This window comes from Nelumbo nucifera, chromosome 1 (assembly GCF_055504915.1).
Source record: "Nelumbo nucifera cultivar China Antique chromosome 1, China Antique-T2T, whole genome shotgun sequence".
Lineage (NCBI taxonomy): Eukaryota > Viridiplantae > Streptophyta > Magnoliopsida > Proteales > Nelumbonaceae > Nelumbo > Nelumbo nucifera.
In genome coordinates, this window is record NC_142649.1 from 137,686,387 (window position 1) to 137,708,629 (window position 22,243).

Consider the following 22,243-nt stretch of genomic DNA (forward strand, 5'->3'; position numbering starts at 1 on the left):
ACTTGTTTTCTATTATTTTTTTTTGGTAAATTAGACAAATTTCTTAAACTACTCGTAGTTTAGGAAATTCACTTACTTATCCCTATTGTTTTGAAATAATCTTTAAGATACCTTTAAGTTTTTTTGACAATTATCTAAATCCTACTGCTGTTAACGTCCGTCAATTTGTTCACATGTGACACTAGGTAAAGTATAAAATTTTCTTAAAACACAATGTTATCCTTCAGATAAGCTACTTTTTCCTTCACCCATAGGAGAATTTGATATTTTCAATTCATCTGCTCTGCTAAGAACTACAGAAAGAACCCACTCACCCAGTACCAAAACCACTTTTCCCCACCTCTGCTGGGTTTAGCAGGTTGGTAGAGGATGGTGTTAACGACACTAGTTTTGTAGCTAGGTTGTATTCCGTCACTGGGTTTTGGTTTTCTTGGAGGAAGCCCATTTGATCAATGGCTGGACTTATGCCCTGCACACGTTCCAGCTTTCTCACTGCCCTAGTCTCTTGTGCAACTGCAATCACCCTTGTAGAAGAAGAAGAAGGTTTGGGAGCTTGACAGAGAGGTTGATATATAGGATGATCAGACAGGAGGAAGCTGGCCGGCATGTCCGAATGCTGACGCAAGAGATTCGGAAGTCAATGGATAGGCATACCATCTTTTATATATACCAGTTTGGTTGAGCTATCTAATACTTTGGGACTGCAGAACTGTGCGGTTTGGATTCCCAACGAGATCAGAACAGAGATATGAACTTGATCCACGAGTTGATAGGGAGGAGTAAATGATCAAGATATAAGGGAGATTAAGGAGAACAAAGAAATGAAGATCCTGATGCCGGGCTCAGCTCTCGGTCTAGCAAGCAGCGATGGTTCTAGTGAGGCTGCAATACGGATGGATACCCATGTTGTGGGTTTCAAACTTCATGCCCACTATCATCAAGAATGTGCTGCAGGTCTCTACGCCTTGAAACATCCAACTCATTCCAACTTAATTTCTTCTTTTAATTCATTTGAAGTAAAGCAATGCAATTAGGATAAAGGAGGGCATGAGAAAGAGACTGGAAAGGAAGGAAAAAACAAGAAAAAATAGAAAAAGGAAAAATAAACTATTTGTATTAAAATAACTGAAGATGCCATAATCGTGTTGTATCTCTTTGTAATGTCAATTTGTTTCTTGTCCCTGTTGAAATTCACATTCTTCCTACGTTTAAGTAGTGTGTTATTAATAACCGAGTAGACACGATTCAGGCCGATTACCGGTTGATTACAGGTTAATGAATTCTGATGGTGCGCGATCCGGTCACTCCTAACTAGCGGTTGTGTGGCTCCTAGGTGGTACCTGAGATGGAGAAGACGAGGAATTCCCGAGGGACTTGCCCGGCGGGAATACTCCGATGCTTAAGTTAGAGCTCTGTGAAAAATGCAAGAAGAGTAAAGGGGGCTAAGAGTGCAGATAGCACGGGTGCCAAAAAGATACCTGCCCTTTGGGATTGGGACTACTTATAACAGAGCTCTGCCAAATCAGGCTCACCTGCCTCTGTCAGGGCAGGTATAACCGCCACTGTCGTCCTGCCGTAGCCGTTACAGACAGGGCTGAGGTGGCACGTGCGGGGCTGTCGCTGCAGGGTACGTACTTATCAGATGTAGGATATCTTCCAGAGGTGGCGGGCACGACACCGTCTGACAAAAGACGTAGTCGCAGTCTCCAGGTTTGCCAGATACAGTTGTTAGGCAGGAGGTCTTCCTATGATAGGCCGAACTGCTCTTCTCCGAGCTACCCTACAAGCGGCGAGCTGTCTGTGGCAAGTTCTGCCGAGCTGCCTATGGCAAGCTACACCAGCAACGCTGACCCGAGGTGTCTCTACCTCGGGGTGTCTAGAGGCGGATCGGGGTGTTCCTCTTTGGGGATGGCTTAGAACCCACTGGGAGGAGCTCGGACATTAGGAAAAGTCAGGGGGCCCCAAGCTTGGAGGTAGCTCGGAGCTCCTCAGCCTTGGGAAGAAGGTGCAAGCCAGACGACTCTCGGCGAGTAGCCTAACCTGTCGAGTTGCCAGATTAAACGCAGTGAGCCCTTCCCACCGAGTTGTGGCTACTCTTGCTGTGCTATCACGCTGAGTCATCATTTAAGCAAGGTCACACCCATGTGTCCCCATGCTACGAGGTCGGGGCAAATCACCCTCCATCAAATCCCATGTTACATGTTACAGGCTATTTAATCAAAAAGTTCTCGAGAAGATTTAGGACCTGCACGGAAAGCTCAATGATGACATTTACATGATATCGAGATCCTATTTTCACATAGAGACAATTGAACAAGGTCTCCTGTAAGGGATCCTCACCAAGATGAGAGCATTGATCAAGACGTTGTCCTCTCGCCGATTTGACCCATTTGTAGTTGGTCGATGCCTTTACCATATCTTACTCGGAAGTCGGAACATAAAGCCATTACCCCCTGCTTTTGCTTGAAAATTTTCATTAGAAGCCTCGACAACAGACCCAAACCTTAAGCCTCGGCAACGGATTTAGCTCACTAGCTGGCTCTCGACAGCTACTTGTATTCCAGCCTCCAGTCCGCGGTGCCCCTAGCTGTGGCTAGAGGATCAGTGTAGTCATCTTTGGTAACGACCTAGAGAGAGTTCACGTACCCAGGCAAAGAACTTAAAGGATTGAGACTGTTAGGTTTTATTTTAAAAATTTGAGAAATAATGGAGGGTAAATTCTGATATTTTATTTCTCATGATAATGTTAATTGTCAAAAACCTAAAAACATACTTTAAGACAATATATAAAGGGTAAGAGTAGAGTTAGTGCCCGTTTGGCAAGTTTTTTTGAGAATATCTTCTCGTAGCTCTAACAGTCAATAGACGCATTGAGCTTTTGACATAAGATTTGGGCAGCCGAAGACCGTTTGGAAAATGCACATCTTTTCGTGCGTCGTTCCAGGTCTTTCTGCACGAGATTAAAACCCGAAAGATTCAAGAAGTTTCATTTGGAGCTTCCCAAAATGAGCTTCCTGTGTCTTTTCGACACCCCATCTTTTGGCAGTGAGATCTTTCGCATGCTAAACGGGAATAGACCGATTTTCGATCTTCCTAACTTGTAGGTAGCCGAAAGACCGCACGAAAAAACACATCAAACGGGGCCTTAGTCAATTAGCTAAGCCATCAGGGTAGTTTAAAAAAATTTGCCCAATAGATAATCAATACTTTGAGTTAAAAGGGAACTTTCAATTGGGACTTGTTAGTATCAAAATTGACAAGCCATCTAATACACATTTAAATTCAACTCTATTAAAATTGACTAGGGACAAAATTACAAAATGCTTATGTTTAGATTCTCTTTTGGTCATTAATGAACTTTTATTCTATTAATAATATATACTTCTTTTTAACAAAGAATAAAATCATTTCAATGGAACAATAAAAGCAATGAAAATAATAAAAAATTTAGATATAGGCATGTTTGTAATTTTACCTTCACTCTAATGTTATTCTTAACAAAGTTGGATTTAAGTATATATTTCTAAAAGTTCAAAGTACTAAAATGTCAATACTCCTAAGGTTTGACGCCTTGCTTAAAGTACTCTAAAATTTTAGAAATTCAATTTACATTAATTAAGGGCCTATTCGTTTGCTCTCAAGTCTAACATCTAAAAGTGCAATAATTACATTAAGAAGTATATTGGTATTGGTGAACTTTTCTTTCCTCTGAACTCTGAATGCAAAGAATGTTGTTCTGAACTCTGAATTCTGAATTCTGAAAATTATCAAATATCTATTTTGACCTCATATGTTAGAGTTTTTGTTTGTACTTTGGGGGTATCATTGGAAAAAAAAGTTGTATGATTGCACTTTAAGAGATAAGAAAAAATAAACAATTATTTTTCTCCTTAAAATTAAAAGATTCCTCTTAAGAGATAAGAGTAATTAAGAGGAAACGAACAAACCCTAAGTCTTGCCATTAAATAAATAAAAAGACCATTTTAACCTTAGCTATTATTTAAATTTTCAAAACATACCTCCTCTCTCATTCTTACTCCATTTTCAAACACAAACCACAAAAAACAAGCGGCAATACTCTCGCTCTCTCTTGTCCTCCTCGTCCTCCTTAGAATGGCTTTAGACTCAACCCCAATCAAACCTACTCCCTCAAAATCCCTACCGGTTGGTTTGGTTGCATATGGGGTCATCATGATTGCTCTTCAATGCAGCCAACAAGGGCTGTTGTGCCATCGGCGACTGTGGCAATCTACTACTCCCTCTTGGGTTTTGAGGGGTCATCAGGATTGTTACTTCAACGCATCCAGCAAGGGTCATTGCGTCATCAACAACTATGGTAGGGTGTCTCTCTACTTCTTCCTCAAAATCCCTTAGGTTCAGTTTGTTTTTGAGGGAAAAATCATCGATGGGTTTAAAATTTAATGGACATTGGAGGTTTTTTAATGTGATAACTGATGTAAATGTACATCGATAAAATTGATGTATCATTCACATCAATTATTGATGGAAAAGTAAGCCATGTAAACTTTACACTAGAAACGAATACATGAAAATACAAATCAGGTGTGGAGTTTTACACTGGTCCATATTTACACTAAAAATAAACACGTGTAAACACAATCCAATGCTGAAGTTTTACATCGATTCGCATTTACACCAAAAACAAATACAAACTTAGGCTCAATTTGGAAAGAGTATAAATACAAATATGTACAATACAAATACATAAAAGATAATGCAAAATACAAGGTTTTGCATTCTATATATTTGTATTTCTACTCCTTTTAAATTGAGCATTACTATCATATTCGTAAAGTAAAAAACCTTGTATTTTGTATTATTTTCTATGTATTCATATTTTACATTTTTGTATTTATACTTTTTTCAAATTGAGCCTTATTATCATGTTTATAAAATAAAAATCTTTGTATTTTATATTATTTTTTATGTATTTATATTTGTACTTTTTCCAAACTGAGCCTTACTGTCAAATTAGAATTCATCTTATTGTTTGAACAGCCTTTACAGCCTTGCATTATGAATATCTTTGTACTTATGTGCTTTATTTCATGTGAGATATTTCCAATGCAAAGTTGCAAGAGGCTTTTGAACAGTTTGAGCTTAGACTTGCAATGCCAGCTTTTTAATGTTGAAGAAACAAGTTGACGGATGTGACCTCTCCATCGAGAGGGGGCATTTAGGTCTGAATCAGATGGTGTTTCCATGACAGGCAACAGATTCGTTCAGTTTCAAGCTTGATTGAAGTTAACATTGAACATATTTTCAATATAATATTTTCATAAATGAGTTTCTAAGACGTAGATGATATTTGGTATCGATGTAGCTTTGGAAGAAACGGTGTCGGTTAGAGATGAGTTTATCAGAAAAACGGCTAAAAAGTTATTTGGTTGAGCCGTTTCTCAAAAATTGTGTGAACCGTTTATTAAAAAAGCACAAATTTCGATGTTTTTCATTTTCAAGACCGATTTTCACTGTTTGGTTTATACGGCGACTATTGTCGCTGAGGTGTAAAAAACCGTACAAAACGTTTAAAATAGATTTTGTCTCATTTTTCAAGACCAAATCGTACAAAACGCTATCGATACCAAACAACCTCCTAGTTGAAAACTAGCTAATTCAACCAAGAGGATCCACCAGAAGAACCCACTCGAAATCATGATAGCGTACCTTTTGCTTCATACCTGCAATCAATTAGCAGGCTGAGATGCAACGTTTTAAAAAATGACCCGAAAATGAAACCGTTATGGCCACCGGTTTTTGGGTCGACAGTCCAATCATCCAGTTTGAACGGATGGCCCATTCTGATAGTAAAATTAAAAAAATAAAAAAAAATGGTCAAAAATTATTAAACGGGTCCATGGGTCAACGGTTCGACTGCCCAAGTCAATAGTTTATTAATTTTTTTAACGGTTTTTGACCAGATGCCGAATTTAGGATAAAACGAAATCAATTGCCTGAATAGTTCTCATGCCAAACGGTCCAACCGCCCGGGTCAACTGCGGTTTGAAAACGTTACTGAGATGTCCCAAACTCCCCTTCTCCTTTACATACATGCTCATGCAGACGTGTAGTCTGTGACCCCTTCACTGAACCGGTCTCATTTCTCTAGTAAGAACCCGGTGCTGCATTAGTATGCAGTTTACCAAAAAACAGCTTTTTAATTTGAGAGGGTTGTTGCTACTGTGCAACATAATTGTTTTTTCAATGCCTGTTACTAGTAACAGTATAAAAATGATTATTGTTAAAATAGACGTTTTCTCATACTACGTCTTTTCTGATTTTCAAGGTTTGGTCTGAATAATATTTTTCGAAAAAATACTCAATCAAACAACGAGTGTTTCTTTAAAAAACATATTTACACTAATGTGACACTGTTTTCCAATAAAATAAGACTAATTCTACAAAAATTACCTTAATTTAGATGAAAATAAAAAAAAAGAGGTAAAACAAAAGAGAATTAACCTGTAACAAGTTTAAAACCCAATTTATCTATCGAAAAGGTTATTGTTTGGATTTATGTCTGACATATTCAATTTTCCATTGATTGGTTCATATGTTGAGAGAAGCATTGGATCATAACACTAGAAATAATGGACAAGACACACCTACTCCACCTAGCTGGCGGGAGAGTGAAGGGGGCTCACCCCTGCTGGTTCATTGTTATAGAATGTAGATGACGACAAACAGTTTCTCCCAGTAATATTTAGAGTGCTTATTTTAATTACTATTTGGAGGGGTAGTTAGAAAAATTTGATAAAATTATAGATCACCAATACGGGGTTCTTTAGAGAATTTAAAAAGTTATGATGAGCTTAAGTGAAATACTAAAAGATTGGTGAGTTTTAGATAATTTTATTTTTTATTTATTAAAAATAAAATCACTTCTCCTGTTTTGCTGTTTCTTTAATTAAAAAAAAAAGAAAGAAAATATATGATGTAGTAAGAACATAATACCTGAAGAATCTTGACCAATCAAAACCTACATATGAATTATACTTGATTGATTAACACATTTATGATACCAATTGAGTGATTTTTGAATAACATGTGTTTCAGGTATGATAGTCAAACGACTCAAACCCAAAAATAATAATAATCAAAGGAGACTGTTTGGTCATTTGTGACGCTCAGGAGTAGATTAATTTATTAAATTTTATGAACCAGTCTATTTATATTTTATATTTTATAAGAGACCGGTTCCACTTCAGTTAACAAGCTAGAACAAGGTACCAAGCGACATCTCCAGAAGGATCAGAGCTGGCTAGGAACGATGACCGGGCTCAAGCTTTCCCGGCCAACACCCAGAGTAGAATCCGGCGCTTCCTCTCAGGTCAGATGGGTTTCCAGTGCCGTAGATCGCGAGAAGAAATCCAACATGGATAAGAAACACATTGTCAGGAAAGCTGAGAAGGCCGAGAAGGTCATGCATCTCATCTGCTGGGGACCCAATTAATTCATTTGTAGAATCTTCAACAATTATGTTAGATTGTTTTTGCAATCGAATGATATCTCTTATTGATCTCATATTCTCTGACCTTCTTTCTTCGAGGATGTGAGTTCTTTTCCTAATATTTTCCCCTGTAATTAATTAATTTCGTTTTTTTTCCTTCGTTCAATTCATAACAATGACTATTACAGTATTACCTGAGTAAAATGAGAGAGAAAAAATTTTTAGTATTTGCTTTCTTCTCATTTATTTTGCTAAGGAATTTCTTCTCTTGGGTGGATTTAAATGTTTGTTCTAATCTTTTCTTGAACGAAGGCCCTGTTTGATAAGTGATTGTTAAAGGAAGTATTTTTTAAAAATATTTATTTTAATAATCACTTAAGATTATTTGATGACCCACTTATCAAATCATTTATTATATTTTAAAATATTTATTAGGGTGGGGATATTTGATAAGTTATTTTCTCCTTATATTAATACAAATAACAACTTTAACTCTCATTTCATTCATATATATATATTTCAAAGAAAAACAGGGACATTCTGAGTATTTAAAAATATAAACAGGGGCTTTTTAGTCCTAAAATTTTCACAGTTTCACTTATTAATAAGTACTTAAAGAAAAACAACTCTTAAATGGCTTTTTAATAATTGCTTATTTTTTCCTTAATATGTTGTTATAACATTTTTATTAAGTAATTATAAAAAAAGAAAACACTGTTTGAAATGAAATCACATAAGCACGAAGAAGCTTCCACTAGGCATAGTTACGCGGTCCAACCAGGCATAGTTACGCGGAAAACTCCAACGAAACGATATGTATAAGAGAATCCAAATCTGTATCTGACGTGTCGTTCTAATCCGGTCCATCCGGATGCGGCATCTACAAGTCAAATTCACAGCATATCCCAACTGTGCTCTTAATGCACGCTGAAATGTGAATGTGGGGCGCAGATGTGATCTCCAAGACTCCAAAAAAGGTATTGATATATACTGTTTAATTAGTAAGAAAAAAAATAATGCTTCACCGTTCTCTCAAAAATCAGCCCACCGAGCTCAGAAAATATCATTTTAACTTGTACTTTTCTTTTTTAAAACATTTTCAGGTATGGTGGCAGCTCTGACCAAAACGGCAATGGAACCAAAACGAAATTAACTTGTAAAACGAAAGCATGTTTATACATGAAATTATTTTACAGGCGCCATCGTTCAACATATTTATTTACAGAGAATCAGAGAAAGAAGGGAAGAAGAGTTGGTTATATGGAAGAAGGGCCAACTCTTCTGTTTCAATTGGGACCCCAGCAGCTCAAGTACATGACCGTCCGAAGCGACTCCTCGGCTTGCTTCAACTTCTCGGTGTTGGGGGTCTTCACGGAGGAATCGAGGGCGCTGGAGAATCGCCTCACCTTTGCAGAAGAGGTCGTCGAATCTTTGAGGGATTTGAAGGTGGAATCGTACTTGGTAGCTTGGTCCTTGATCCCTTGCATCGCCCGAGATCCCGCCTGGTAGAAAACTCTGCTCATGCACCTCAGGCTCATCTCCGAGATTCTTCTACTTCAAGCTATCAAAATGGAGAGAATTGGGCTTGTTGATGAAGGTTTTGAGAGAGAGAGAGAGAGAGAGAGAGAGAGATCTTCAAAGGTTTGGTTTCGGCTGTTTTTTTGTTTTGAGTTCTGACTTATATGGGTGTACGACGACTACGCAACGTATATATTTATAGGAAGAGAGGAGAAAGGATCCTGGTTTACTCAAAACCGTGTTTTGTTTATTTTAATCAACAAGATATATAATAATAAATAATTTAATCTAAGAGAGAAGAAAAACAGAGAAACGGAAAGCTGTAAAGAAAAACCAATGGCCGGCTGAAAGCGTGAATTTACGAAGAAAACAGGCGGCGATCGTGTTATCGTGTGGGGACCGGACCAAAAGGGAAGGCCCACAGCCCACAGCCCATAGGAAGGCAGGCGAGGCACCATTTTGGTTATCGAGATTTTTCTGGATGAATCCTTTGTTTCGGAAGTTGGTGCTGAATTGAACTGAACGGACTAGCTAGATCCAGGTCTATATCATAAATAGATGAGCCCCATCCGACTAGGAAAACGTCCCCAATGATGGGATGCGGATACGGTCCAAAACTTTATTCGGATCGATCCAAATCCAATTTCGAGAATATGGATCTTTCGTGATGATGCGGACCTGTTATCATGTTAGATAGGAGTACGCGGCGCAAATCTCAAAACAGACCTTCTTCACCATATGACGCATTAAAAGCAAGAGATGACAATACTAAATCAAATGGTGAAGCACAAAAGGAGAATACAAGGCATTGAGTGGATCCAAGGAAGGAATGGTGAGTGGCTAACCAATTACAACTATATAGCATATGTTTTTGAAGAAGCAATCAAGCAAGTTGGTAGTATAGATGAATCAAGTCAAATCCACCAGCTTAACGCTTTGGAGTTTCCCAAACTCATTCACACTCAAATGTCAAAAGTTAATGAAGCACTATTTCAAATGCATCCACACAAGGCCCCTGGTCGGTCCTGATGGATACACAACCTTCTTTTTCCAATACTATTGTAGTTTTCTCGGAACAAACATTGTTCAATTAATATCTGATTTCTTCTAGTCAGGACAACTTCTTAAGGAAATTAACAACACTTGCATCACTTTTATTTCTAAGTGCAGAACTCTAGAAAGGCCGTCTGAGTATAGACCAATAAGTCTCTGCAATATTATCTATAAAATCATCATTAAATGGATGGCCAATCGAATGAAGACTTTACTTGAAAAATTAATTGCGTTGAATCAAGCTAGGTTCCTAAGAGAGATAAATATCAAATCATGTCTTCCTCACTCAATTAATTCTTCACCATGCCAATAACAAAAAATGAAGAAGGGGTGGGATGTAATTAAGTTAGACATGTCCAAAGCCTTCGACAGAATGGATCGACATTTCTTTGTTGAAGTCATGAAGAAAATGAATTTCTCCCTTCATTGGTGCAAGCTGTTAGACAGTTTTGTATGCCCTTAACTTCAATCAAAATGATGTATTTTATGAGTTTATTGTAAATGAATAAAAGTGCATATTTGATTTATGTTCCCTTGGTATGTTTCTGTGTAATACCATTAAACTGGACACTTAATGAGACTCGTGTTAGTTTAGAATGTTCACAGCCAGTGGGTCGGTCTGGGGAGACCTATCCTGACAAAGCTGACACTGTGGTGCCACCAAATCGGTTGGGGTGGCTTGTCTCAGCCGCCAGGGTGTGACCCTAGGCACATATAGTGTACGACTAATTGAATCTATGAACTGGACCAGATTTCCAATATTGCCATGGACCTTGGAGATTGATGGGCAAAACTAGAAACTTACACCTGACCCCTAGACTCGATTATGATACTGCACTAGGTGTCGGATTAGGCTGTCTTTGATGTACCAATCAGTGAGATCCTTAGCGGGGGTCAAAACCTGGGTATGTTGGGACAGTCCGAGAATTCATCTGAGTGGGTGATCATAGTGATAGGATCAGCCCCTTTGTCGGACAAAGGTAATGATCGGGGATGCACTCTCACTGATGGAAACCAAGACTATCGGCAGCCGATTTCAACCGTTGAGATTTGTTTTGCAAAGTATATTTTATATGAGATATAAAAGTATATATATTATGGTTTCTAAAATGTTTGCAAGAAGGTTTTAATTCCCAGGATCCATACAAGTAGAGAGTGCAACACTGTTCCTTGCAGCCGAGGGAGAGGTCCTCTCTTGTCGGGCAGTGTATGATCATTATGGGCTGAGAGGTTAAGTGTAAGACCATTGAGGATAATACCTGATGGGCTAATCTTGCATCTGCCCACAGTCCCTGAGTGTTAAAAGGTAGCTTGGCCGAGGGACCACTTAGGGTAAGTGTTGGGCCCATAGAGCCCATTTGATGGGTTTCAGGGGGTGCACTGTCCATAACAGTGTATTCGGCCAGGCCTTGTAACAAAGGCAGGGCTAAACCCATGTGGTTGATGTGTAGATCAATGCTTGGGTCCTACGCCATACAAGGAAGCCCAACTGGGCAACAGTTAGGAAGGTTAAGTGAGCACATAAGTTTAATGGGCCTAAAGCCCATTTCGAACTGGGCTATTTATTTAGTTAATAATGGGGCGAATTCTGAGATGGATTAGCAGATAGGATAGGGTCTTGACCCTATCCACTCAAAGAGTCCAGATCTGAAATTGATTCAGATCTAGAAATCTCCTAATGAGATTAGGAGAAAGCTAATCTAATCTGCAGATAAGATAAGGGTTTATCCTTATCACCTGAAGAGAAGGCTGATCCAAATATGATTTGGATAAGCAGCTCCTTATGAGATTAGGAGCGGATCTTTTTAGGTTAACAAAAAAAAAGGAAGGGGGCGGCAGCCTTTAGGAGACACACATCAAATTTTCTTCAGTGCTGAAATCAAGAAGAGAGAATTCTGCACCCTGCGAATACTCTCTTGCCGCCTCCCTGTGCTTGCCGCCCTGTTTGCCAGTTCGATCTCCAGTTGTGGGAGAAGTCAAGATTGGATTTTGACATCAGTTCTTTGAGAAAGGATTGAAAGGAAGCTGTGCTCACGTACCATCCTGCCGATTCTTGCGAAGGACAGAGTTCTTGGAGAATAACACTGTTGATTCTGCTCCATCCTGGACTGCGCCATCTTCAGTGGAAGCAGTCTTTGGATCCTTCCTTGGGTGTGAACACCTTCGTTGGGAGATACTATTTCTCCGGATCAGGTACAATCCTCTCCTACTCCTTTTGGTTCAGATTTGGTTCAGTTTATGGTTCAAGAATGATCCTTGAAAATATGATTTTGTAAATAGGGAATGTGATTCCCAGTTGAAGGGAGAGAAAAATTTTTGAAATTCGCCCCCTTATTCCGCAATCTTTGGGCATCCATGGGATGGATCTCTCATCCCTTTAGTAGCATCAGAGCCAGGTTCAAATCTTCAACCAGTTTGCTTCAGATCTAAACCTACGCAAATGGGGAGAAGGTGTTCTACCTGATTTGCGCATATATGGGTTTTAGGAAATTTGTTCCCAAAATTAATGGGCGAATAATCTGAAATTAATTTTACAAAAATCTGATTATTATTTAGAATTGTTCTTTATGATTTTCTTGATTTATGGGCTATTCGTACAAGAGGAGATCAAATTCTTGGTTTGCGCTGGGAACCTGCGATTTTGAAGTTCTTGAATTATTTTTAGTTTGTAAATAATTTTTTTTATTTTCTAGACTCAATGTATAGGTATTCGATCTGATGTAATTATTAATAGAAATAGGATTTCTATTTATTTTATTTTGGATCGAAGATTGCGGCGCAGAGAAGGAGATTTCGTAGATGGGAGAATCGCTATCTGAGATTTGCAGTTTGTGAAACTGCTCTGTGATCAAACCTCTGTTTTGCATGATGGATTGTGCGAACAACCCTGATTGACTGATTCTTGTTTTTCTTTTATCAGTATTTAATTTTAGATTATTTTCTTGAATTAAAGATTTAATTAAAGATCAAACCCTAGACCCATTCGAACCAAGATTGGTTCAAATAGTTTGAACCGAATCAAGGGTTTAATCAAGGCTGAAAGTCAGCCCTAATTTTCCTACTAATGGGCCTAAGGATTGGTGTTTAATTAAATGGTTAATTCAGCCCAACCTGTAAAGGCCCAGTTTTAAAAGGTTAAAACTACTAAAAGCTCACTTAACATTTAAAGCTATATGGCTTGAACCATTCGGCCCATATACCTAGATAATATTAATGGTTAATATTATGGATTTAAAATGGGCTTCAAAAGGGCTTTACAGATGGTTAATTGATTGGATCAATTCATCCCTGCATGTGATGTATGGATGTGTGATGTGCTACGTACATGGGCCATAAGTACTTGGCCCATGCTCAATCGACAGTGGCTCTTGCGCACACCATGGCTGAAGCACATTATTGCCATGGTGTCCCTTTTGGTCATTAGATGACCTCCCTCAGTGGTGGGCCCCACACCTCATCAAGAGGTTACGTGCGGAACCCTAGCCGTTTTAGGCCCACCGAAATCTGGCTTTATGAAAGTCAGTGGAAGCCACTTTGGTTTGACCTAAAATAAGAACTAGGGCGTAATTAACTGTTCCCTCCAGCTAATATGAGTGCATGTGATAGGGAGATTCATATGATGAACTCTCTAAAGGCCTTCCATCATTAGCATGAGGATGGGTCCTTCACTAATGAGGAAACGCACCAGAAAATGGGCTATCAATTTGCTGTTGGGCTTGTCTGAGTGTTTCATAAGATGATAGGGGCGTCATAGACCGATGTGGGAGAGACTTCACCAGAAAATGGGAACTCTCTCATGGTACCTTGGCGTTCACGAATATGATGGGTAAGCACTCACTGAACAGAAAGGTTTACCTGAAAACGGCTCTAAACCTTGTCTGACAAAGGCCAAAGGGAAAGCTCATATGATGAGTGGATATGATCCTTCACAAAAAGGTGGTGGGGTTATGCAGCTGAAACAGTTGGTTCCATGCCCTATGTGATTTCAAACATTTCCAGAGACAACCCGTAGTCTCCGTCACTGAGAAAGGAGGGAAATCTCAGAGGAAAATGGAATGTAGATTAAAATCCATATCTATGAAATGAACATGAATCAAATTAGGTTGTGGACTGATGTTTGCTCTTTTATCAGAAAATGGCAAACGGATCATTTGCAAAATTGCTTGATGACAACAAGTTGATGGGCCCAAACTATGCCGACTGGAACCTGATGCTGGTCCTAGCTTCTGAAAAGCTAGACAAAGTGGCAAAGAATCCTGCCCCAGAGTGTCTGGGAGATAGGGCTTCTGAGGCCCGAAGGAGAGACTATCTGGAATGGGAGGAGAAAAACTCCCTTGCCCGGTGTTACATCATTGCCTCCTTGACAACCTAATACAGAGGCAGTTCGATCAGATCGAACTTGCCAAGGACATATTGGACAGTCTCAGGACGATGTATGAAGAGCAGAATCGTTCTAGTCGACAAAAGGTCTTGAAACAGTTCATGACCGCACAAATGTCCATGGGTCAACAAGTTCATGGCCATTGTCTTCGGATGATGGGATACATCAACGAACTGGAGGCTCTTGGATCCGGGCTAGACCTTGCAACCCAAATAGATGCTATCCTTAACTCTTTGCTACTTCCTTTAATCCGTTCATCATGAACTATAACATGAACAAGCTGAATGTCAGCTTGCAAGAGCTCAACAATATTTTGCAAAGAGCTGAAAAACTGATTAGAAAGGATGAGCCTGTAGCTATGCTTGTTGAAACTGGCAAGACAGGCAAGAGAAAGAGGAAGGCAAAGAAGCCTCAGAAGAAAGCCACTAAGGGCAAGAAGCAGAAGAAAGACAAAGCATCGGATGCCTGTCACTTCAGCAAGAAGACCGACCACTAGAAAAGGAACTATCCTGCCTACTTGGAATCCAAGAAAGGTAATTTCGAAACTTGTGTTATAGAAACCAATTTATTGGTAGCTTCTGCGTCCTGGTGTATTGACTCTGGGGCTTCAACTCATGCGTGTGTAACTCACTGCAGGGGTTCAAGGTAAGCAGAAGGCTGAGTGAAGGAGAAGTCACACTCTACTTGGGAACTAATGCAACTGTTGTAGCCGCGGCCATAGGAACCGTAGAGTTACTTTTTAGAGAAGGAATAATTGTACTGAAAGATTGTCTTTATGTACAAAATTTAAGGAGAAATTTGATTTCTGTCTCAAAACTGTGTGCAGATGGTTATTCTGTCTTCTTTAGTAATACGATTACTATTAAAAGAAACAACAGATTCATCGCATACGGGGAACTGGAGAATGGTCTCTATGTTCTACATCCTTCTCTAGAAACTAACATAACCGAAACTACGTCGGTTGAAATCCCCAAGAAGAGAGCCCATGATACAGTCAATCCCACGTGTCTATGGCATTACCGACTTGGCCACATCGGTGTTGACCGAATCACGAGGTTGGTAAAGGATGGTCATTTGGATTTTCTAATTGTAAAAGATCTTCCCACCGGTGAGCCTTGCCAACATGGTAAGATGACGAAACGACCATTTAATGGTAAACCTGAAAAATGTACAGGCACGCTTGACCTAATACATACTGATGTATGTGGTCTCTCGAGTGTTAGGGCACGGAACCAACACGTTTATTTCATCACCTTCACAGATGATTTTTCACGATATGGTTACGTGTACCTAATGAGACACAAGTCTCAATCCTTTGAAAAGTTCAAGGAGTTTAGACAAGAGGTCGAGAAACAGTAAGGGGGAGAAATTAAAGCCTTTCGATCAGATTGAAGGGGCGAGTATCTCTCTGACGAATTTAGGGACAACTTAAAGGACAATGGGATAGTATCATAGTTAGCTCCTCCAGCTACCCCACAACTTAACTGTGTTTCAGAGAGGAGTAATAGGACCTTATTGGATATGGTCCGGTCACTTCCCATACAATCAGAGTTACCCACATCCTTTTGGGGTTACGCATTAGAGACTGTGATCTACGTGCTGAATCGAGTTCCAACCAAATCAGTTCCAAATACTCCATATGAACTTTAGACAGGAAAAAAACCAAGTGTCAGACACTTGAAGATTTGGGGTTGTCCAACACACGTTAAAATAACGAGTGCAGACAAGTTAGAATCCAAGACCAGCCGTTGCGTATTTGTCGGCTACCCAAAAGGCTCTGTAGGTTATCTATTCTATGACCCAAGTGAGCAGAAAGTGTTCTACAGTCGAAATGCACAATTCTTGGAAAGTGATTACATCCTGGACACCCATCGTCAAGAAGTTGTTCTTGATGAGGAGAGCTCAGGAGCAGTGGGAGATGTCCCACAAGTTCCAAGTAGTGACCAACCTAGTGTTAGACAGTTTTCTATGCCCTTAACTTCAATCAGAATGATGTACTTTATGAGTTTATTGTAAATGAATAAAAGTGCATATTTGATTCATGTTCCCTTGGTATGTTTCTGTGTAATACCCTTAAACTGGACACTTAATGAGACTCGTGTTAGTTTAGAATGTTCACAGCCAATGGGTCAGTCTGGGGAGACCTATCCTAACAAGGCTGACACTATGGTGCCACCAAGTCAGTTGGGGTGGCCTGTCTCAGTTACCAGGGTGAGACCCTAGGCACATACAGTGTAGGATTAATTGAATCTTTGAACTGGACCAGATTTCCAGGGCAATCTGGACCTTGGAGATTGATGAGCAAAACTAGAAAATTACACCCGACCCCTAGACTCGATTATGATACTGCACTAGGTGTCAGATTGAGGTATCTTTGATATACCAATCAGTGATATCCTTAGCGGGGGTCAAAACCTAGGTATGTTGGGACAGTCCGAGAATTCATCTGAGTGGGTGATCATAGTGACAAGATTAGCCCCTTTGTCGAACAAAGGTAATGATCGGGGATGCACTCTCACTAATGGAAACCAAGATTGCCGGCAGCCGATTTCAACCGTTGAGATTCGTTTTGCAAAGTATATTTTATATGAGATATAAAAGTATATATATATTATGGTTTCTCAAATGTTTGCAAAAGGGCTTTAATTACCGGGATCCATATAAGTGGAGAGTGCAACACTGTTCCTTGCAGCCGAGGGAGAGGTCCTCTCTTGTCGGGCAGGGTATGATCATTATGGGCTGAGAGGTTAAGTGTAAGACCATTGAGGATAATACCTGATGGGCTAATTTTGCATCTGCCCATAGCCCCTGGGTGTTCAAGGTGGCTTGGCCCAGGTACCACTTAGGGTAAGTGTTGGACCCATAGAGCCCATTCGATGAGTTTCACGGGTGCACTGTCTTTAACAGTGTATTTGGCTAGGCCTAGTAACAAAGGCTGGGCCGAACCCATGTGGCTGATCTGTAGATCAATGCTTGGGTCCCACGCCATACAAGGAAGCCCAACTAGGCAGCAGTTAGGAAGATTAACTGAGCACATAAACTTGATGGGCCTAAAGCCCATTTCGAACTGGGCTATTCATTTAGTTAATTAAAGGGGCGAATTGTGAGATGGATTAGCAGATAAGATAGGGTCTTAATCCTATCCACTCAAAGAGTTCAGATCTGAATATGATTCAGATCTAGAAACCTCCTAATGAGATTAGGAGAAAGCTAATCTAATCTGTAGATAAGATAAGGGTTTATCCATATCACCTGAAGAGAAGTTTTATCCAAATATGATTTGGATAAGCTGCTCCTAATTGGATTAGGAGCTAATCCTTTTAGGTAACAAAAGAAGGAGGGGGCGGCAGCCTTTATAAGACACAGAACATCAGATTTTCTTTAGTGCTGAAATCAAGAAGAGAGAATTCTGCACCCTGTGAATACTCTCTTGCCGCCTCCTTGTTCTTGCCGCCCTGTTTGCCAGTTCGATCTCCAGTTGTGGGAGAATGCAAGATTGGATCTTGACATCAGTTCTTTGAGAAAGGATTGAAAGGAAGCTGTGCTCACGTACCATCCTGCTGATTCTTGCGAAGGACAGAGTTCTTGGAGAAGAACAATGCTGATTCTGCTCCATCCTGCACTGCGCCATCTTCAGTGGGAACAGTTTTTGGATCCTTCCTTGGGCATGAACACCTCCGTTGGGAGATATTATTTCTCCGTATCAGGTATACTTCTCCCCTACTCCTTTTGGTTCAGATCTGATTCAGTTTAAGGTTCAAGAATGGTCATTGAAAATATGATTTTCTAAATAGGGAATGCGATTCCCAGTTGAAGGGAGAAATTTTTTTTTTTTTGAAATTCGCCCCTTATTCCGCAATCTTTGGGCGTCCATGGGATGGATCTCTCATCCCTTCATTGGTATCAGAGCCATGGTTCAAATCTTGAACCAGTTTGTTTCAGATCTGAACCTGCGCAAATGGGCAAAAGGTGTTCTACTCGATTTGCGCAGATATGGGTTTTGGGAAATTTGTTCCCAAACTTAATGGGCGAATAATCTGAAATTAATTTTACATGAATCTGATTATTATTTAGAATTGTTCTTTATGATATTCTTGATTTATGGACTGTTCGTACAAGAGGAGAACGAATTCTTGGTTTGCGCTGGGAACCTGCGATTTTGCAGTTCTTGAATTATTTTTGGTCTGTAAATAATTTTTTTTTTATTTTCTAGACTCAATGTATAGGTATTCGATCTGATGTAATTATTAATAGAAATAAGATTTCTATTTATTTATTTTTGGATCGAAGATGGCGACACAGAAAAGGAGATTTCGTAGAGTAGGAGATTTTGCAGATGGGAGAATCGCTATCTGCGATTTGCAATTTGTGAAACTGCATTCTGTGATCTAACCTCTGTTTTGTAGGATGGATTGTGCGAACAGCCCTGATTGACTGATTCTTGTTTTTCTTTTATCAGTATTTAATTTCAGATTATTTTCTTAAATTAAAGATTTGATTAAAGATCAAACCCTAGACCCATTCGAACCAAGATTGGTTCAAATAGTTTCAACCGAATCTAGGGTTTAATCAAGGCTTAAAGTCTGCCCTAATTTTCCCACTAATGGGCCTAAGGATTGGAGTTTAATTAAATGGTTAATTCGGCCCAACCTGTAAAGGCCCAGTTTTAAAATGATAAAACTGCTAAAAGCCCACTTGACATTTAAAGCTATATGGGCTGAACCTTTCGGCCCACATACCTAGATAATAATAATGGTTAATATTATGGATTTAAAATGGGCTTCAAATGGGCCTTACAGATGATTAATTGATTGGATCAATTTATCCCTGCATGTGATGTATGGATGTGTGATGTGCTACGTACATGGGCCATAAGTACTTGGCCAATGCTCAATTGACAATGGCTCTTGCACAAACCATGGATGAATGCACATCATTGCCATGGTGTCCCTTTTGGCCATTGGATGACCTCCCTCAGTTGTGCGCCCCACACCACATCAAGAGGTTACGTGCGGAACCTTAGCTGATTCAGGCCCACCAAAATCTGGCTTTATGAAAGTCAGTGGGAGCCACTTTGGTTTGACCTAAAATAAGAACTAGGGCGTAATTAACTGTTCCCTCCGGCTAATACGAGTGCATGTGATAGGGAGATTCATATGATGAACTCTCTAAAGGCCTTCCTTCATTAGCATGAGGATGGGTCCTTCAGTAATGAGGAAACGCACCAGAAAATGGGCTATCCATTTGCTGTTTGGCTTATCTGAGTGTTTCATAAGATGATTGGGGCATCATAGACCGATGTGGGAGGGGCTTCACCAGAAAATGGGAATTCTCTCACGGTACCTTGGCGTTCACGAATATGATTGGTAAGCACTCACTGGACAGAAAGGTTTACCTAAAAACAGCTCTGAACCTTGTCTGACAGAGGCCAAAGGAAAAACTCATATGATGAGTGGATATGATCCTTCACAGAAAGGTGGTGGGGTTATGCAGCTGAAACAGTTGGCTCCATGCACCCTATGTGATTTCCCACATTTCCAGAGACAACCCGTAGTCTCCGTCACTGAGAAAGGAAGGAAATCTCAAAGACGAATAAATGGAAATGGATCGTAGATTAAAATCCATATCTATGAAATGAACATGAATCAAATTAGGTAGTGGACTGATGTTTGCTATTTTATCAGAAAATGGCAAACGGATCATTTGCAAAACTACTTGATGACAACAAGCTGAAGGGCCCAAACTATGCTGATGGTACAGGAACCTGATGCTGGTCCTAGCTTCTGAAAAGCTAGACAAAGTGGCAAAGAATCCTGCCCCAGAGCGTCTAGGAGATAGGGCTTCTGAGGCCCGAAGGAGAGACTATCTAGAATGGGAGGAGAAAAACTCCCTTGCCCGGTGTTACATCATTGCCTCCTTGGACAACCTAATACAGAGGCAGTTCGATTAGATCGAACTTGCCAAGGACATATTGGACAGTCTCAGGACGATGTATGAAGAGCAGAATCGTTCTACTCGACAAAAGGTCTTGAAACAGTTCATGACCGCACAAATGTCTATGGGTCAACAAGTTCATGGCCATTGTCTTCGGATGATGGGATACATCAACGAACTGGAGGCTCTTGGATCCGGGCTAGACCTTGCAACCCAAATAGATGCTATCCTTAACTCTTTGCTACTTCCTTTAATCCGTTCATCATGAACTATAACATGAACAAGCTGAATGTCAACTTGCAAGAGCTCAACAATATGTTGCAAAGAGCTGAAGAACTGATTAGAAAGGATGAGCCTGTAGCTATGCTTGTTGAAACTGGCAAGACAGGCAAGAGAAAGAGGAAGGCAAAGAAGCCTCAGAAGAAAGCCACTAAGGGCAAGAAGCAGAAGAAAGACAAAGCATCGGATGCCTGTCACTTCAGCAAGAAGACCGACCACTAGAAAAGGAACTATCCTGCCTACCTAGAATCCAAGAAAGGTAATTTCGAAACTTGTGTTATAGAAACCAATTTATTGGTAGCTTCTGCGTCCTGGTGTATTGACTCTGGGGCTTCAACTCATGCGTGTGTAACTCACTGCAGGGGTTCAAGGTAAGCAGAAGGCTAAGTGAAGGAGAAGTCACACTCTACTTGGGAACTAATGCAACTGTTGTAGCCGCGGCCATAGGAACCGTGGAGTTACTTTTTAGAGAATGAATAATTGTACTGAAAGATTGTCTTTATGTACAAAATTTAAGGAGAAATTTGATTTCTGTCTCAAAACTGTGTGCAGATGGTTATTCTGTCTTCTTTAGTAATACGATTACTATTAAAAGAAACAACAGATTCATCGCATACGGGGAACTGGAGAATGGTCTCTATGTTCTACATCCTTCTCTAGAAACTAACATAACCGAAACTACGTCGGCTGAAATCCCCAAGAAGAGAGCCCATGATACAGTCAATCCCACGTGTCTATGGCATTACCGACTTGGCCACATCGGTGTTGACCGAATCACGAGGTTGGTAAAGGATGGTCATTTGGATTTTCTAATTGTAAAAGATCTTCCCATCGGTGAGCCTTGCCAACATGGTAAGATGACGAAACGACCATTTGATGGTAAACCTGAAAGATGTACAGGCACGCTTGACCTAATACATACTGATGTATGTGGTCCCTCGAGTGTTAGGGCACGGAACCAACACGTTTATTTCATCACCTTCACAGATGATTTTTCATGATATGGTTACGTGTACCTAATGAGACACAAGTCTGAATCCTTTGAAAAGTTCAAAGAGTTTAGACAAGAGGTCGAGAAACAGTTTGGGAGAGAAATTAAAGCCCTTCGATCAGATCTTGGTGGCGAGTATCTCTCTGACGAATTCAAGGACTACTTAAAGGACAATGAGATAGTATCACAATTAGCTCCTCCTACTACAGCACAACTTAACGGTGTTTCAGAGAGGAGGAATAAACCTTATTGGATATGGTCTGTTCGCTTTTAATACACTCAGAGTTACCCACATCCTTTTGGGGTTACGCATTAGAGACTGCGATTTATGTGCTGAATCGGGTTCCAACCAAATCGGTTCTGAATACTCCATATGAACTTTGGACCGGAAAGAAACCAAGTGTTAGACACTTGAAGATTTGGGGTTGTGCAGCACACGTTAAAAGAACGAGTGCAAACAAGTTGGAATCCAAAACCAGTCGTTGCCTATTTGTAGGCTACCCAAAAGGCTCTATAGGTTATCTATTCTATGACCCAAGTGAGCAGAAAGTGTTCTGCAGTCAAAATGCGCATTTCTTGGAAACCGATTATATCCTTGACACCCATCATCAGGAAA

At 40.0% G+C, this 22,243-nt stretch overlaps 1 long non-coding RNA gene across 1 annotated transcript; it reads left to right on the forward strand.

Annotated features, from left to right (window-relative positions):
- Positions 1-7,234: 7,234 nt before the first annotated feature.
- Positions 7,235-9,377, forward strand: LOC148803888 (uncharacterized). The gene is made up of 2 exons (XR_016080239.1): positions 7,235-8,448; positions 8,575-9,377. It is a non-coding gene; the product is annotated as an uncharacterized LOC148803888 (long non-coding RNA).
- Positions 9,378-22,243: the final 12,866 nt, after the last annotated feature.